This window comes from Pinus tabuliformis, chromosome Q (genome assembly GCF_031772625.1).
Source record: "Pinus tabuliformis cultivar Carrire ecotype Pingquan chromosome Q, CPIR1, whole genome shotgun sequence".
Taxonomy (NCBI): domain Eukaryota; kingdom Viridiplantae; phylum Streptophyta; class Pinopsida; order Pinales; family Pinaceae; genus Pinus; species Pinus tabuliformis.
The window spans coordinates 173,320,114-173,335,222 of record NC_142296.1 but is presented as its reverse complement, the minus strand read 5'-3'; the positions used below and the strand labels follow the sequence as shown (position 1 = coordinate 173,335,222).

Here is a 15,109-nt window from a genome sequence, read left to right as displayed (position 1 = left end):
TTGGCTAAAGAAATAATAACTTGACCATTATATTTGGTAGAGCACTAAGAACACGATTTAGAATAACATTACCACAAGAAGCAGAAAAAAAATACCATCACGAATAAAACCCCCAAAGACTTTTGCTTTTTTATTCAAAAGAAGAATTACAGCAAAGCTTGGCTTAGCTCATTACAAAATGATTTTTTCATGAGTACATGATGATCTAATGAGGAACAAATAGCTTCCTTATATAGAAAATAGATAGATCTAGATCCCCCTCCAAATAGGTCCAAAGAAGTGCACAACTTTGACTTGATCTTGGAAAATAACGGCTAGTTGTTGCTTGATCCATGCCAACATTAAATCTGTTGAAGTTTCTAAGTCTACTTAGTTAGAGGCCCTCCATGCACTTTATCTGATTTATTCCTACCTACTTGTTATGTTACTTAACAATTTATTTACAATGTAAATACTGAAAGTAAACACTAGTGCATGCTCAACATATTGCAGATCAACAACTAAAGGAAACATAAACAATCACACCATATGACACCATTATTTTTGGACCAATGTCCCCAGGAAAACCCAATGTGGGAAAACCGATGCAGCTATCTGAGCGTTTTCTTATTAAGCAATATCAGAGTACAATCTGGGTGCCGAAACTGGCCTACCCAACAGAGAATTTCCTTGGCAATAATACCTCTCAGTTTGAGACACATCTCGTGGCTAAAACCCAAGATAATCCTTCCGGCAGTTCCTCAGCACCAATCTGCCCTAGAAACCCTAGCGTCAACCTTTTTTGGACTGTGTCAGCCCCTCTCTGCCCAGCGCTGGCCCTGCGTCACCCTGGATGGGTCTGCGTCAGCCTTAGGAAGCCCTGTGTCAGCCTTTTGGGCCTCTGCATCAGTAACGTTGGCCTCTCTGAGGCTTTGCGCAGCTCCCAGCTGTCTCTATGTGGCCCTGCATCACTCTCCCTGGCTACTGCACTGCTCTCCCAACACTCTCTCTGCCTCTCTGTCCCTCTGTACTCAATGCCCCTCAGCTACAACCCCCGATCACTAATTCTATCTCTCTTAGCAAACCCTACTCTAGAGAATAGAATGGTTGATCGCTCTGGTGTCTTCTCCAAGTGACCCTCAAACCTCCTCTTATACTTTTCCTGTTGACATATCAACGGCCGAGATTAAGTCCCTAATCAACGGCTAAGATTAGATCTGGCTTGATCCATGTCTTTTGGACCATTCTAACACAGTTTCATATTAATCCACATTAATATTTTATTTTCCCTAAGTTTAGACTTAGGAACTCCATTAAAAATATCAATTATTTCAACATCTCCTAAATTGTTTAGAATCTACCCAAACCCTTTCTGGGTATTGGAGATCTCATGTGCCCCAACCTCTCCACCAAATTTCGTGGCTAGAGCACATCTGATGCTACCCCAAATCAACAAAATCTTATCCCTTGATTTAACTAGAAAAATTTTGAATTTGTTGATGAAGACCTTGATCCCAGTCCAAAAAATATTTTTGCCAACCTTTTTTCCTTGAAAATTGATCCTTGACTTAACCCCCATGGTCCAAAGATTTAATTTTGGGCTTGATATAAATATTTTTGAAGTTTGTTTTAGTGCTTGAGCACTATATAATTTGTTCTGGAAAAACAAAATTAAACGACACACCTACAACAGTTTGCATGCGACACGTTCGACAAAATTTCTAGCTGAAATATCTACTGAAAAACTCTGAAATTTGTGATCAATTGGGAAGTTTCCTTGTTTGGAGTTTTACACACCACTAAGTAAATGCACATGTATTGGGTATACTAAGTCTATAGGTGTTATCTCCCACCTTTAGTAGTATCTCAAAGGGACCATATCATAGAGCCTTGATTTTATTACCATGACTTGTAGCCTCTCCTTGTTCAACTATAACCATACTCTATCTTGCACCTCGAACAACTTCTCTGTTCCATGTTGATCATGCCAAACTTTGTATTTTACTTGTGACTTCTGCAGTGTCTCTTGTATTTGTATATAGATCTGCCTGATTTTCTCAACAAAATTTCCTGCCCTTAAGGCATCATCCCCTGTAAGATCCTCCCTCGTTCCTTACTATCCATTTGCAATATCCAAAAGCAAAGGTCGCAAATATCCAAAACAAGTTTCAAATGGGGAATGACAATTAGAAGTCTAGACTGCAAACTACTTATGTTTTCCCATTTATATATGGATGGAATGTTGTAGACCTATTTAACTTTGTGTCCACATTCTCCCATAATGTAGTCCAAAATACACGAAGAAATCTTGTGCCCCCATCCGAAATGATGCTCCTTAATATTCCAAAGTGCACACAGACCTATCTAAAGAACAAGTTGGTTGCTTCTTGTTTGTTGGTGGTCTTTTAACAGGGCATCAGAACAAGAATCTTGTTGAACTAGTCAGCTACCACGAATAGGTAGTCATGTCCATTCCTAGTTGTCGATAAACCTCCCACAAAGTCCATGGAAATGCTTCCCCAAGGATGAGTGGGTATAGGCAAGGGATAATATACACCTTAATGTTACTAAGCTTGCTAGTACAACAAAGCATGCATCCTCGTTCATATAACAAAGCTACTTGTTCTTGCATCTTCGGTCAATACACATAACTCTGCAATTTGGTCGATGTCTTCCTCGCACCAAAGTGCCTGGCAACCTTGGAAGTGTAAGCCTCTCTAATCAATTGTAATCACTCAACTTTAACAACACATAACTTATCCAGCCTACAAAATAACCTTTCTTAGAGATGGTAATCAACTATGTTGTCGTTATATCCAGCCTACAAAATGACATTTCTTGGAGATGGTAATCAACTATGTTGTCGTTATCATGCACAACTCTGGCTCTACAACTATTGAATCACCTCCTTAAGTCCTCATCCTTGGAATATGCCTCCCTGTATGCATCATGGAAGAATTGCTCCATGTGCATTAGAGTTCTCAAAGTTGTGATATTTGATGTGGGTGGTATGAAAAGAATGTTGACCAACTTGTTTGTGTTTCCTTTCTTGTACTTGACTACTAAATGAAATTGTTATAGAAACCCCATCCACTTGTAATGATTGGTTTCTTGCAGCGTACTTTGGGCCTGCAAGCAGTATAGTGGCCAGTGATCTATGCGGATTATTGTCTCCTTTCACATCAAATAGTCTTTCCACTTCTTCAAAGCTTGCACCAAAGCATATTGGCGACCATACTGGGGAGAACATTCGACTTGTTGATTGTCTTGTCCCAGTACATGAAATCAAATTGCAGATCTGATGCTGATGGTGGACAGCAGTCAGACACATATGCAGGCTGAACCATTCACCTGGCGACTCCAATTCGATCCAGACATTCCAACGCTTGTTGATTCACTCATGCAATGGTAGGGTATGTGGCAAACCCTGCCCTGTGTGAAGCTGTAGAAGAAATAAGAAATGAGTTAGCAGATACTAAATTTGATAAAGATGTTTTCAGTGTCTTGCTTCATTGGTTGAAATCTCCAAAGTTCCCTTGTTTCAAAACTAGATTTTGTGAGTTAGTTGTTGAAAGAATCAAAAAGGAGATTCAAGATTTAGATGAGCAAATCCAGTCATATGATTTCCAAGACCCTAAAAAGTTCTTGGAAATCCTTCCTCCATTGAAACAAGAAATCATAGAATTGCCTACAGATGTTTACATTGACAGTGTGCAGCTGGAGGTATGTATTGCAGAGTTGGGGCAGCCAACAGAGTCCGGCTTCCGCGATCCAATGGCAACATACATGGACACGTTTTTCAGTTCGATTGATAGATCAAGTTGTCTTATACATAGCCAGGCTCATTACGTGCATGAAGGGCTGCCAGCAATTACATCTGTGGCCTCGTGGAAGCAATCTCAAGCGGCATTATTCTTAGGTTTACTTGAATGGTTAATCTGGCATTTCAGTATTACCTGATCTATTGTTTGTACAGCAGATTAGGGTAGATTTTGTAAATAAATAAGCAGCCAAAGGGCAGCATTTTGTTCCAGTTTTATTATAGTTGTAGTGTGAGGTTTGCTGAATCAGTTTTTCAGTCATTTCAGTCTTGAGATCGAATCAGTTTGAGTTCAGTTTCAGTTTGAAAATTGAGTCAAGAGTTGTGTCGATTTGTTGGAATGATGACTCCATCGCCCAATGGACGGAGGCACTGTCTGCTCTCCCAAAGTTTTGCGGTTCTTGGCACCTCCAAGAAGCGGCAGCTGCCATCCCTAGTGAAGCCAATGTTAGACTCCGTCTTGTCAGAGTATAATTCACCAAGGTTCATTTCCCGTCACTGGCAGTCATTAAAGGCCATTTTGATCAAAAGAGTCATTTCACTTTCTTGAGTCCAGGGTTGGTTTTCAGTAAGTGTTTTAGGAATGTCATCATCAATAATGTGAGATTGATTCTTCTTCAAAACCATGTTTTGAAGAAGAAATCATTAAATGTGTTGTTTTAGAATATGTAATTTATTCTCCAGCTCTTCCAATGGCAGCGACTTCAAGCTCCTATCCCTGCACAAGCACAATTCAGAATATCATCAGCAATCAGAGACAAAGCGAAATCAAACAAAACATAGTTTTGCATCCAAATGCCAGAAATGCCAAATATACAACACGCTCAGTTGTTGTAGGAGTTTGATGGTTATATACAACACAAAGGATGATGATGAGACATGGATTCCTTTGAGTTTATCAGTTGGTTCTTGGGTTAAAATAGAACCTTTAATAAGACAAAAGCATAGAGTAAAATGGCAATGTTTTGGAGATATTAATTATCATTGGAAGGGGATAATCAGAGCCTTCAAGATGAGTAGGAAAGGTGCGCCTGGCTCATGTATATGATCACACAGCCATCATGAAGGAAGAAATTTCCAAACAACCCAACTTTCCAAAAACTTCTATGTAACTGGTGTGTTACAAGTTTTCCATTCGCAGATTGGGGAGCTTCTTTATGCAGGTCAAAGTCCTACATGGCTAAAAAATGAAGATGTAAAAGGAGGAATGAAGGAAAATGGTAGTGTTCGTGTGCGTTTTGCTGGAAGTTGGTGCAACTTTTGGGCGCGCTACGCACTGGGAATTTTGCCCAGAACTTCGCTAGCAAACATTCAACTCTTCTGCTAACTCAATCAAACCACAGCTTGGAGTATTTCCAGTGTTTGTTGTGGATGGGGATCCTCCAGCTTTAAAATCACCAGCACGCATGGTCCGCTTTAGTAGAATGACAGGGATTGCTTTCTGGTCGTCTGAAAAAGCTGAATGTATCAAAATTGGAACGCAGTTCTGTCTTCAATCGAAGTATTGAAGAATGTGTGGAGCTGTTAGAACTTATGGGAATGCCAGTTTTAAGAGCAAAGGCCAGGATACCCGAGATGGTGAGGAGTATCCACAGTTTGTTGCAAGCCTATGGACAGATGTTGTTTGTAGATGGGATTTTCCATGCCGATCCACATGCAGGAAACCTATTAGTGTTTCTTGATGGTAGGCTTGGATTGCTTGATTATGGACAATTGCTTGCTTCGGCTTGGAAACTTTCAAACACATTACTAGAAGACAATTTGCTTAAGTCTAGTGTTGACGAGTCTGTTGAAGGATGTTTCTTTTGTAATGGGTACTGAGGATTATCAAGGAATTTTGAAGGGCATTGCAAAAAGATGTTCTGCACGCTTTTGTCTCATTCCTTTTGTTCCAAAGCTTCCGATGGATTTTAGAGCATCTGAGGTGTTTCATTCAAGGGATGTCAAGCACGATTCTTCAGGCATTCTGTCTGAAGAGGTGATAAACCAGCATTGATTGTGTACACAAGTGGTACGACAGGTAAACCAAAAGGTGTTGTGCACACACATCGTAGCATAGCTGCACAGGTCCAAATCTTAACGGAAGCATGGGAGTATACACCCGCTGATAGGTTTTTGCATTGCCTGCCATTACATCATGTGCATGACCTTTACAATGCCTTGCTTGCGCCTCTCTATGCTGGTGCAGTGGTGGATTTCATCCCGAAATTTAGTGTAAGAGAAGTATGGCAGAGATGGATTGGATCATATGATAGTGATGGAAGCAAGGCTGAAGATGCAATAACTGTTTTCACCGGGGTACCAACAATTTATGCCCGATTGCTTCAAGGTTATGAGTTGATGGGAACAGAATCTCAGAAGGCTGCTGCATCAGCTGCCCGTCAATTGCGTCTTATGATGTGTGGCTCATCAGCACTTCCTTCTCCTGTCATGGAACAATGGGAAAAGATCACAGGGCACCGACTTCTTGAGCGTTATGGCATGACTGAGTTTGCAATGGCACTTTCAAATCCTCTCCATGGTAATCAAACGGTGGTGACACAGGTAAATCTCTTCAAACTGAAAACACGTGGTGAGGTTGGTAAACTACAGCTGCGATTGTTCAGGTGGAAAAAAATTTAAAGGATCAGTTTTATATTTAAACAAAGACACCTGTCATAGCAGAGAAACAAGAACCGATGATCTATTTTTTGACTGCAGTTGCAAAGTGGCATTCAAAGGTTCGATTGCCTATTTCTGTCTTTAGTTAGTCTACGCTCTAGGATTAGTTTTCATGGGTCATTGAAGCTGGAATAATGGAAGGCTTTTCTATCTTTAGAGATTCTTTTCTATTTTTGTAGCTTCAGGTGAAACAACGCCCCTGTTTTGGGGTCGATTTGTTTTTCCCCTAGCAAAGGTTTATTTAATGTATTAAAAAATCATTTGTAAAAAGATTTTGGTTGGGCGGAGAGAGTTTTGAGCGCTGGTGGAGGAGAGAGAACAGAGCTTTCATTGTACAGTCTTTGACAGAGATTTTAATGAAAATACCCAGCTCTGGCTTCTGAGATTCCTGTGGTATGAGATTTAACATTTGTGTCCTCTTTTGTTTCATGTGTAGCCTGTTATGTGTTCATGTAATTTCATGATCGTTTCCATTTGAACAAATGAAGTGTTAAGGTAGAATTCATAATTTATATGCTCTGCCTTTAAGTTTGTTCATATTTAATGTTTTCTTCTGTTTGACAAGGATTCATCTTCTATGCCCTTGTCAGCTCCTCAGCAGTCTTGCCATTCCATTTAATCTCAATTTGATGTTAAAATTTCTTGCCTACCTTGCCTCAGGAGATAACCTGTGTTTTTGATTATATTTCTCTGTTCAAGTTGTTTCTTTGCCCCATGCAGCCCAGAAAAACCCCATCATTTTATTAAAAACCCCTTTTTATCAGTTTACTAGCCTAAAATCAGTGTTCTTTATTGGTCATCTCAGCCCTTTGAAAACCTTTTGCCGAGATAGACCCGGAGAGAGCCCTCTCCTGTCCCCATAGGGCTAGCTACGAGGCTAAGTGGTTTGATGTTGCCTTGGATTTTGTCTTTTTCAGCCTGAAGCCAAATTCAAGTGCTAACAGGTGGCATGAAAAGAATGTTGACCAACTTGTTTGTGTTTCCTTTCTTGTACTTGACTACTAAATGAAATTGTTATAGAAACCCCATCCACTTGTAATGATTGGTTTCTTGCAGCGTACTTTGGGCCTGCAAGCAGTATAGTGGCCAGTGATCTATGCGGATTATTATCTCCTTTCACATCAAATAGTCTTTCCACTTCTTCAAAGCTTGCACCAAAGCATATAGTTCCTTGTCATAGGTAGGGTCTTTGAGAACTACCCCATAAACTACTTCAAAATGGTAGCATACAAACCTTCCTCCCTTGCATCAACATCACTCCCATAACATACCCACTGGCATCTCTCTCAACTTCGAAGGGCTATTGCAAGTTTGATAATGCCAAAACTGATGTTTTATTGATCTTCTTCTTTAAGTTCTCAAAGGCCCTCTACTAACCCTTTCCCCTATGAAAACTCTTGCCACTCATTATGGCGTGGAGTTGTGTTTCTACTGCTAAAAAAGAGGCTATGAAATTCCTCAAGCACTGTGTTACCCCAATGAAACTTCGAACCTCAAAAACATTAGTAGTCACCAACCACTTCATGATGGCATCCATCAAGGCAAGATCTATCTCCAACTCTCCTCCACCTACCAAATATCCAATATACACCAAAGACTATTGTGCAAATTCACACTTCTTAAGATTTGCTAGCAACTAGTGCTTCTTTAATGTCTCTTGCACCTGCATCAAATGTGAGATGTGCTCCTCTCAAGTAGCACTACATACCATATATCATCCAAATTGGCAATAACAAATGAATCTATAAAGGGGCACAATATATCATTCATTAATCTCATAAATGTAGTTGGTGCATTGCATAGGCCAAACGGCATGACTAACCACTCATACAAACTTGCTTGGTTTTGAAGGCAGTGTTCTATTAATTTTTCACTACTCTATGTTATATCAATTACTTTAGCCCAATTCAATTCTTTAATTAGCAATCTTTTCAACAAAAATTAATTTTTCCAATCATTAATAGTAATTGAAGATAGAACAGTAAATGCAATGATAATAGGAGACAATCAAAAAATCAACAAGAGACACAGATTTGGTCAAAGACCACGGAAAAACCTCACAAGGGGGAAAAACCTTTGAAATTCTTCTATTAGATTGTCTTTAGATGTTCAGTAGAGAGTACAATGATACAAAAATTTATCAACAAGAGTTAATGTTCATATTTTGACTTATACAACAACACTACCAACCAAAATCCAAAAACATGAGACAATAGTCAAATTTGGTCAAAGTCGACGTTGGTCAAAGTCAACAGTAGCAGCAAGTAGTCAATAGTCCTCCAAATGGACTCGGTCGGCAATAAAAAATTGCGACCTGATCAACTGGTCAAAATGCCTCAAAAACAATCCCAAAAAACTCCTTCAAACTTGGTCAAAGGAAGCAAAAACCCTAGTTGCAAATTTGAAGTCAACCACAGTCAAAGTGCCCAGAAATTCTCGATTTTTGTGCCAAGAAATTCATCCCTCCAAAACAATCCAAAAACCCAAGTCAAAATCAGCCAAACCATGCCCAATCTCCAAAAGTCAACCTTAGTCAAAGTGTTGGTCAAAACAGAATTCGGCCCCCTGCAATTTTCCTTTTCTGTTGCCCGCACATGTGAAGAAAATCCTTGAAATTCAGAAGTATCATACCCAAGAAGAGAAGAATGAATGATGTGATAATAATGTCTCAAATGAGGCTCCTTAACTTGTATTTATAGGCGTTGGAAGAGGGCCAATTTCTCTTCTAGGTCGACTTGATCAAATGTGACATTATGGGCCACTTCCAAAATACACTTTCCTTTATCCAAATTTAGTGCTTCAGAGGTCAATTTTGGTCCTCTCAGAAAGAGGAATCTAGTCCAATGATTGAAATTTGTCACTGAGCTACCAAATTAACATCTTCCAAGTATCTTCCTCACGGACCCGAACTCGAAGATATCCAGAATTTAAGTCCAGCTTGGTGAAGTGTTTGGCTTGTTGAAACTCATCCAGTAGATCATCTATATTGGGCAAAGGGTACCTGTTCTTGAGCATAATTTTGTCTAACGCCAAAAATCAATAGACATCTGCCAAGTCCCATCATTCTTTAGCACAATGATGATGGGTGACCCACATGGTGAGGCGCTTGGTCAAATGACACCCTGTTCTAGTAGTTGTTGCAACTGCTTTACATCACTTGCTTTTATAAAGAACTATCTATATAGCCCATTGTTTGGTAGTAGGTTGTTTGGAAACAATTGGATCTTGTGCTTCACTTCCCTCTTTATAGTACCCCTTTAGACTCTTGGAACACACCCCTATATGCCTATAGAAACTCTTCCAGTTGTTAATTTTGTTCCTTAGTACACCCCTCCAGAATTTGACTTTGCTCTCATTAACTCTTCTATAGACTGATTTTCTCTAAAAAACATTAAAATATACTTCTTGCTAGAACTAAATAATTTCCTGGCTTGGTTGGCATTTACTAATGAAATTTTGGACTTGCCCTTGTGCACATTGATGGTAAAGGATTTTTCATCCTTCATGAGGTGGTACGAGTTAGCTCCTCGCATGAAGATTGCATCCCACATGTACATATAGGCACTTGCAAACACCACTCCAATACATCAAGGTGAACTACACCTAGTTCTACTTCATCAATAAAATCAGCACTGATAGCAAATCCGGTTTCGCACTATTTGGTTTCCTTTATTTTTGCATACTTATTTACCCATCCCAATGCATATGGACTTGCATGATCACAAAGATCCAATCCCAATTTGTTGACCAGCTCTGTTGAAAAGAGATTTGTCTGTGATCCTAGGTCAAACAAAGCATCAATCTTTGTCTTATTGACCTGTATCTTTATATGGAAGAGTCTGGTCTTTCACCCTTCCTATTGCTAAAGGCTACTCAAATTCACCTCCTTCTACACTGAGATCCACATCCAAGCTACTTTCCACCTAATGACTCGAATTGGTGGCCATGAGATTTTTCTTAGCATTTATCTATTTGTTCTTCGAGTTGAGCTCTATATGAAATTTTGAGCAATTCTCCTCTGTATGACAATCAATGTTACGACAGTTGCAGTGGTTGTTGGGATCTTTGCACTCGTGTGTTGTGGCTGATGTCTTCTTACCCTTCCCCCTTTCCACTTTTTCCCCCTCCTTGAAAGCTTTGTGTTGCTCTTTCTGCTTTGACCTACTTGATTGTCCTTTCTTCTAGCCCATGTTTTCCACATATTATGCTTGCACAAAAACCCACTGATATAGGTTTGAACATCACTTGCTTCCTTAGACGGTTGTGTAGACCCCCCAAATATTTGAGGAGAAGGCTCGGGTTCTTTGGGGAGATAGCCAACATTATGGCCATCTTTCTAAATTTTGTGGTGTACTCTTGTACACTCTGTTGGAAATAATACTGACGGGGGGGTGAAACAGTGTTAACAAGTCAATAATATTTCTTTTCACAATCAAATTTGTATACGCTACTTCAGTTAATGAAACTTGTGTATATACGCAACTGTTGTTAAGAAAACTAGCGTATACCATGCAGACTTATAATTTAGTTAATTCATCAGATGTTGATCTTTAATCTATGTATCAGAACCATATAACAATAACCAGGTACAATAAAAACAGAGCAGACAGTCACACACAAGAACACAAGATATAAGGTGGAAACCCAATGTGAGTGAAAACCACCTGCTGCAATTCGTCTCTATCTTCTTTTAATAAGAAACTTCTTTTTACAATATTTTTGTACTGGTGCAGTCTTATACCAGTATGCAGGCTTCTACCTGCAGAAGGCTACAACCTTTTCTTGTTCTCCAACTTCTCCTGAAAGGGAGCTACAACCCCCTTAGCTCTTGTACTAATATTTAGATGCTAACCTACAGAAGGCTACAACCTTCTCTTTTCTTCCAGAGACCACGTTTCATAAATTTTCAAACTGGATCCATCAATAACATCAATGAAACATCAAATATATCTGCATCAACCAATCTCCTTTGTACCAACCAAAATTGAATCAAACAATCACTTTTTGGAAAGTTGTAACCAGAACACAGTAACAGTAACCAGAATCCAAGCCAGAACCCAGAACACTACAACAGCAGACAGAAGTAGCTAAAACATATTTTATGAGGTGTACGCTACTTCAATGTGTCGAACCTGTGTGCATACGCACTTTGCTCAAGACAAACCTGCGTATACGCTGTTTTGAAATGTTGAACTAGCGTGTATACATGCCCTTGCTGTAATGAACCTGCCTACAGATCTGTAAAACATGATTTAACCTTTACAACTATTCAAACATCAGTTATACCCCGATCATCAGATTTACAGATTACGACATGCGCCAACTATTCAAATAAAAGATCAAAACCACATAAAGATACTTCTCTTCAAGCCTTAAGATCTTGACCCATCAATAGAACTTATCCTTCTTCAAACACTCAGGTTCCTCCTTGATTCAGATCCAGTGATGCATCATAACCCAATGACCAATATTCTAGATCTTTCTCTTCACTAGATATTCAATTCTTGTGTACCTTTGCCTAATGATCTCCTCCTCCTTTTATAGTCTTAGGCCTTACTCAATACCATGGTCCAAAACCACTTAGAAGCAATACCTTGGACCAAATACCTAGGGTCAATACTTCAATCAAGATACCTTGGATCAATACCACGGGTCAAAATACTAGGGACCAAATACCACGAACCAAAACCAAGTTTTCAACATGTACGCACCCCTTTCCTTGCGTGAAAGTGTGTGTATAAGCATACGTGCCTTTTGGTCGGCAAATCCGCGTGTATACGCGGTTTGGTAAAGGGAAACCTACGTATACCTCTTTTTCCTTCATTCTGAGAGCCTGAATCTGTGATCTGTCATCTGAGTGAGTTGCCATCAAGGACAACACTGTGTCATAGCACCAAACCTATGTCATAATGCCAACAATCTCCCCCTTTGGACTTGATGGCAACCCCAAGTCACTCTCCCCCTTTGTCATCAAGGGCAAAGGGTTATGCTCCCCCTGAGTACATGTTGAATTCTCTGATATGCTGAAGTGTGTTGATCATGCTCCCCCTGACTGTAAGCAAGGTCTACAAAAAGATGTTCTATCAGAAGAACATGACTCTATACATCATAAATGACCTTCCTATCACCAAAGACTCATACATACATCCATCTCCCAACCAAGTGGGGATATACCAAGATTGACTCATCCATCCAACCAAGTGGGGATACACCAAAAGTTTATACATGATAAAACAAGAACATTACATCATCCATCCCAAGCATAGTGGGGAAACAAAATAGGTCGTTACATGACCTTGATAATAAAAGATATACATGACATAGAGACAAAATATCTAAAACAAGACTATGATAGTCATTAGCAACTATCATCAGTAGCATCTGTCAATCACCATCCAGACCAGCAACCATGATCTCCCTCTGCGCTTGAATCAAAAACAACTGTGAAATTGTACCAAGATCTTCTAAGATAATGCCAACAATGCATTATTAGAAGTATATGCTCCCCCTGAACCTGTGCCAGATGATCACTGTCAGACCCATATCAAACTCTTTTCATCCTGAATCTGGCCCACTGATATTCTTCAAACCAACATATACGCGGCTATCTCTACAACAACCGACTATGTACGCGGATATGCTTCATGGAACTCGCGTACAACCATTGTTCTTTGAAACAGATAAGTGTCAACAGCAAGATGATGCATCAACTACTCCCAGCTTATGTCTGAGGTATTCAAATGTCTCTCTGGGCAGTGGTTTGGTGAATATATCAGCAACCTGTTCCTTGGAGGGAACATACTCCAATTTGACCTTTTGTTCAAGCACTTGTTCCTGGAGAAAATGATACTTGATAGGTCTGTGCTTGGTCTTGGAATGCATGACTAGATTCTTTGAAATACTGATTGCACTTGTATTATCACATAGAATGGAGATGGGTGGAGTACATGTGATATGAATGTCTTGCAATGTTTGCATCATCCAAAGGAGTTGTGTGTAAGAAGATGCATCAGCCACATATTCTGCTTCAGTTGTAGATAATGCAATTGAACTTTGTTTCTTGCTGAACCAAGACACCAATCTGGAACCCATATAGAATGCACCACCACTAGTGCTTTTTCTGTCATCCACGCTTCATGCCCAATTTGCATCTGTATATGCATGACGTGTAAGATCTGTATCTCTGGGATACCATAAACCAAAGTTTTGTGTCCCTTGAAGATATATAAAAATCCTTTTGACTGCTTGAAGGTGTGCTTCCTTTGGATTTGCTTGGAATCTTCCAACTATTCCCACTGCATGCATGATGTCTGGTCGAGTACCTGTTAGATAGAGCAAACTACCAATCATGGATCTGTAGGTTGGTTGATGTACTGTTGCTGATTCATCATTTGCGCTAAGGCTGCATCTTGTTACCATAGGAGTACATACTGGTTTAGAATCTTCCATTCCATATTTCTTCAAGATCTGCTTGAGGTACTTGGTTTGTGATAGAAAAATACCATCTTTATTTTGTTGAACTTGTAAACCAAGAAAATATGTGAGCTCACCAAGAAGGGACATTTCAAATTCTTTTTGCATTACCAAAGCAAAGTTTTGACTCATGGCTTCTTCATTACTCCCAAAAATGATATCATCAACATACACAACAAGTATTAGCAATTTATCATTGTCAATTTTTATATATAGATTGCTATCAGCTGATCCTTTTGAAAAACCTTGTTGATGAAGGTATTTGTCAAGACGATAATACCAGGCCCTTGGAGCTTGTTTTAGACCATAGAGAGCCTTTCTGAGTCTGCATACAAGTTTTGGATCATTTCCAAGGATGAATCCGTTTGGTTGCTCAATATATACTTCTTTTTCTAGGTCTCCATTAAGAAAGGTAGATTTCACATCCATTTGATATACTTTTAACTTCTGAAAGCTAGAAAGAGCAAGGAACATTCTTTTGGCTTCAAGTCTAGCGACAAGTGCAAAAGTTTCTTCATGGTCTATACCTTCTTGTTGAGCATACCCTTTACAAACAAGTCTGACCTTGTCTCTAATAACTTCTCCATTTTCATTCGGCTTGTTTTTGAATATCCATTTGGTTCCTATGACATTCTTATCATGAGGTGTAGGAACTAAATCCCAAGTATTATTCTTTTCAATTTGCTCAAGCTCTTCATTCATGGCCTTGACCCAACATTCATCTTTGCATGCTTCATGTAAATTTTGCGGTTCGATGGAAGAAAGCAATGCTAGATAGCTTGAAGCTTCTATAATAGTTCTTCTTGTCTACACACCTGCCTCTTTTTGTCCCAAAATTTGAGTCTCTGGATGATTTTTTTTAACATATCTAGATGGAGTCTTTTCTTCTGTCGTTATTTGCTCTTCTGGTGCTTCATTGGTTTCTTCTTCTTCAGCATTAGTCTGATTTGATGTGGAAGGATAATCCTCATCATCTTCCCACTCTTCAGTTTTTACCTGCTTTGGATTTTCGCCTGCTTCATCAACCACAACATCAATACTTTCAACAATTTTTCCTAGTCTTTTATTATAACACTTGTATCCTTTACTTCGGGAAGAGTAACCAAGGACAAAGCCTTCATCTGCTCTAAGTTCAAACTTGCCAAGATTTTCATCAGTCCTTTTGATGTAACATTT

The 15,109-nt window shown here is 39.4% G+C and overlaps 1 protein-coding gene across 1 annotated transcript in view; it reads right to left on the bottom strand.

The window, feature by feature from the left end:
- The window catches only part of EMB2771 (E3 ubiquitin ligase), a 497,708-nt gene that overhangs the window by 286,548 nt on the left and 196,051 nt on the right, over positions 1 to 15,109 (bottom strand). The window lies entirely within an intron of this gene.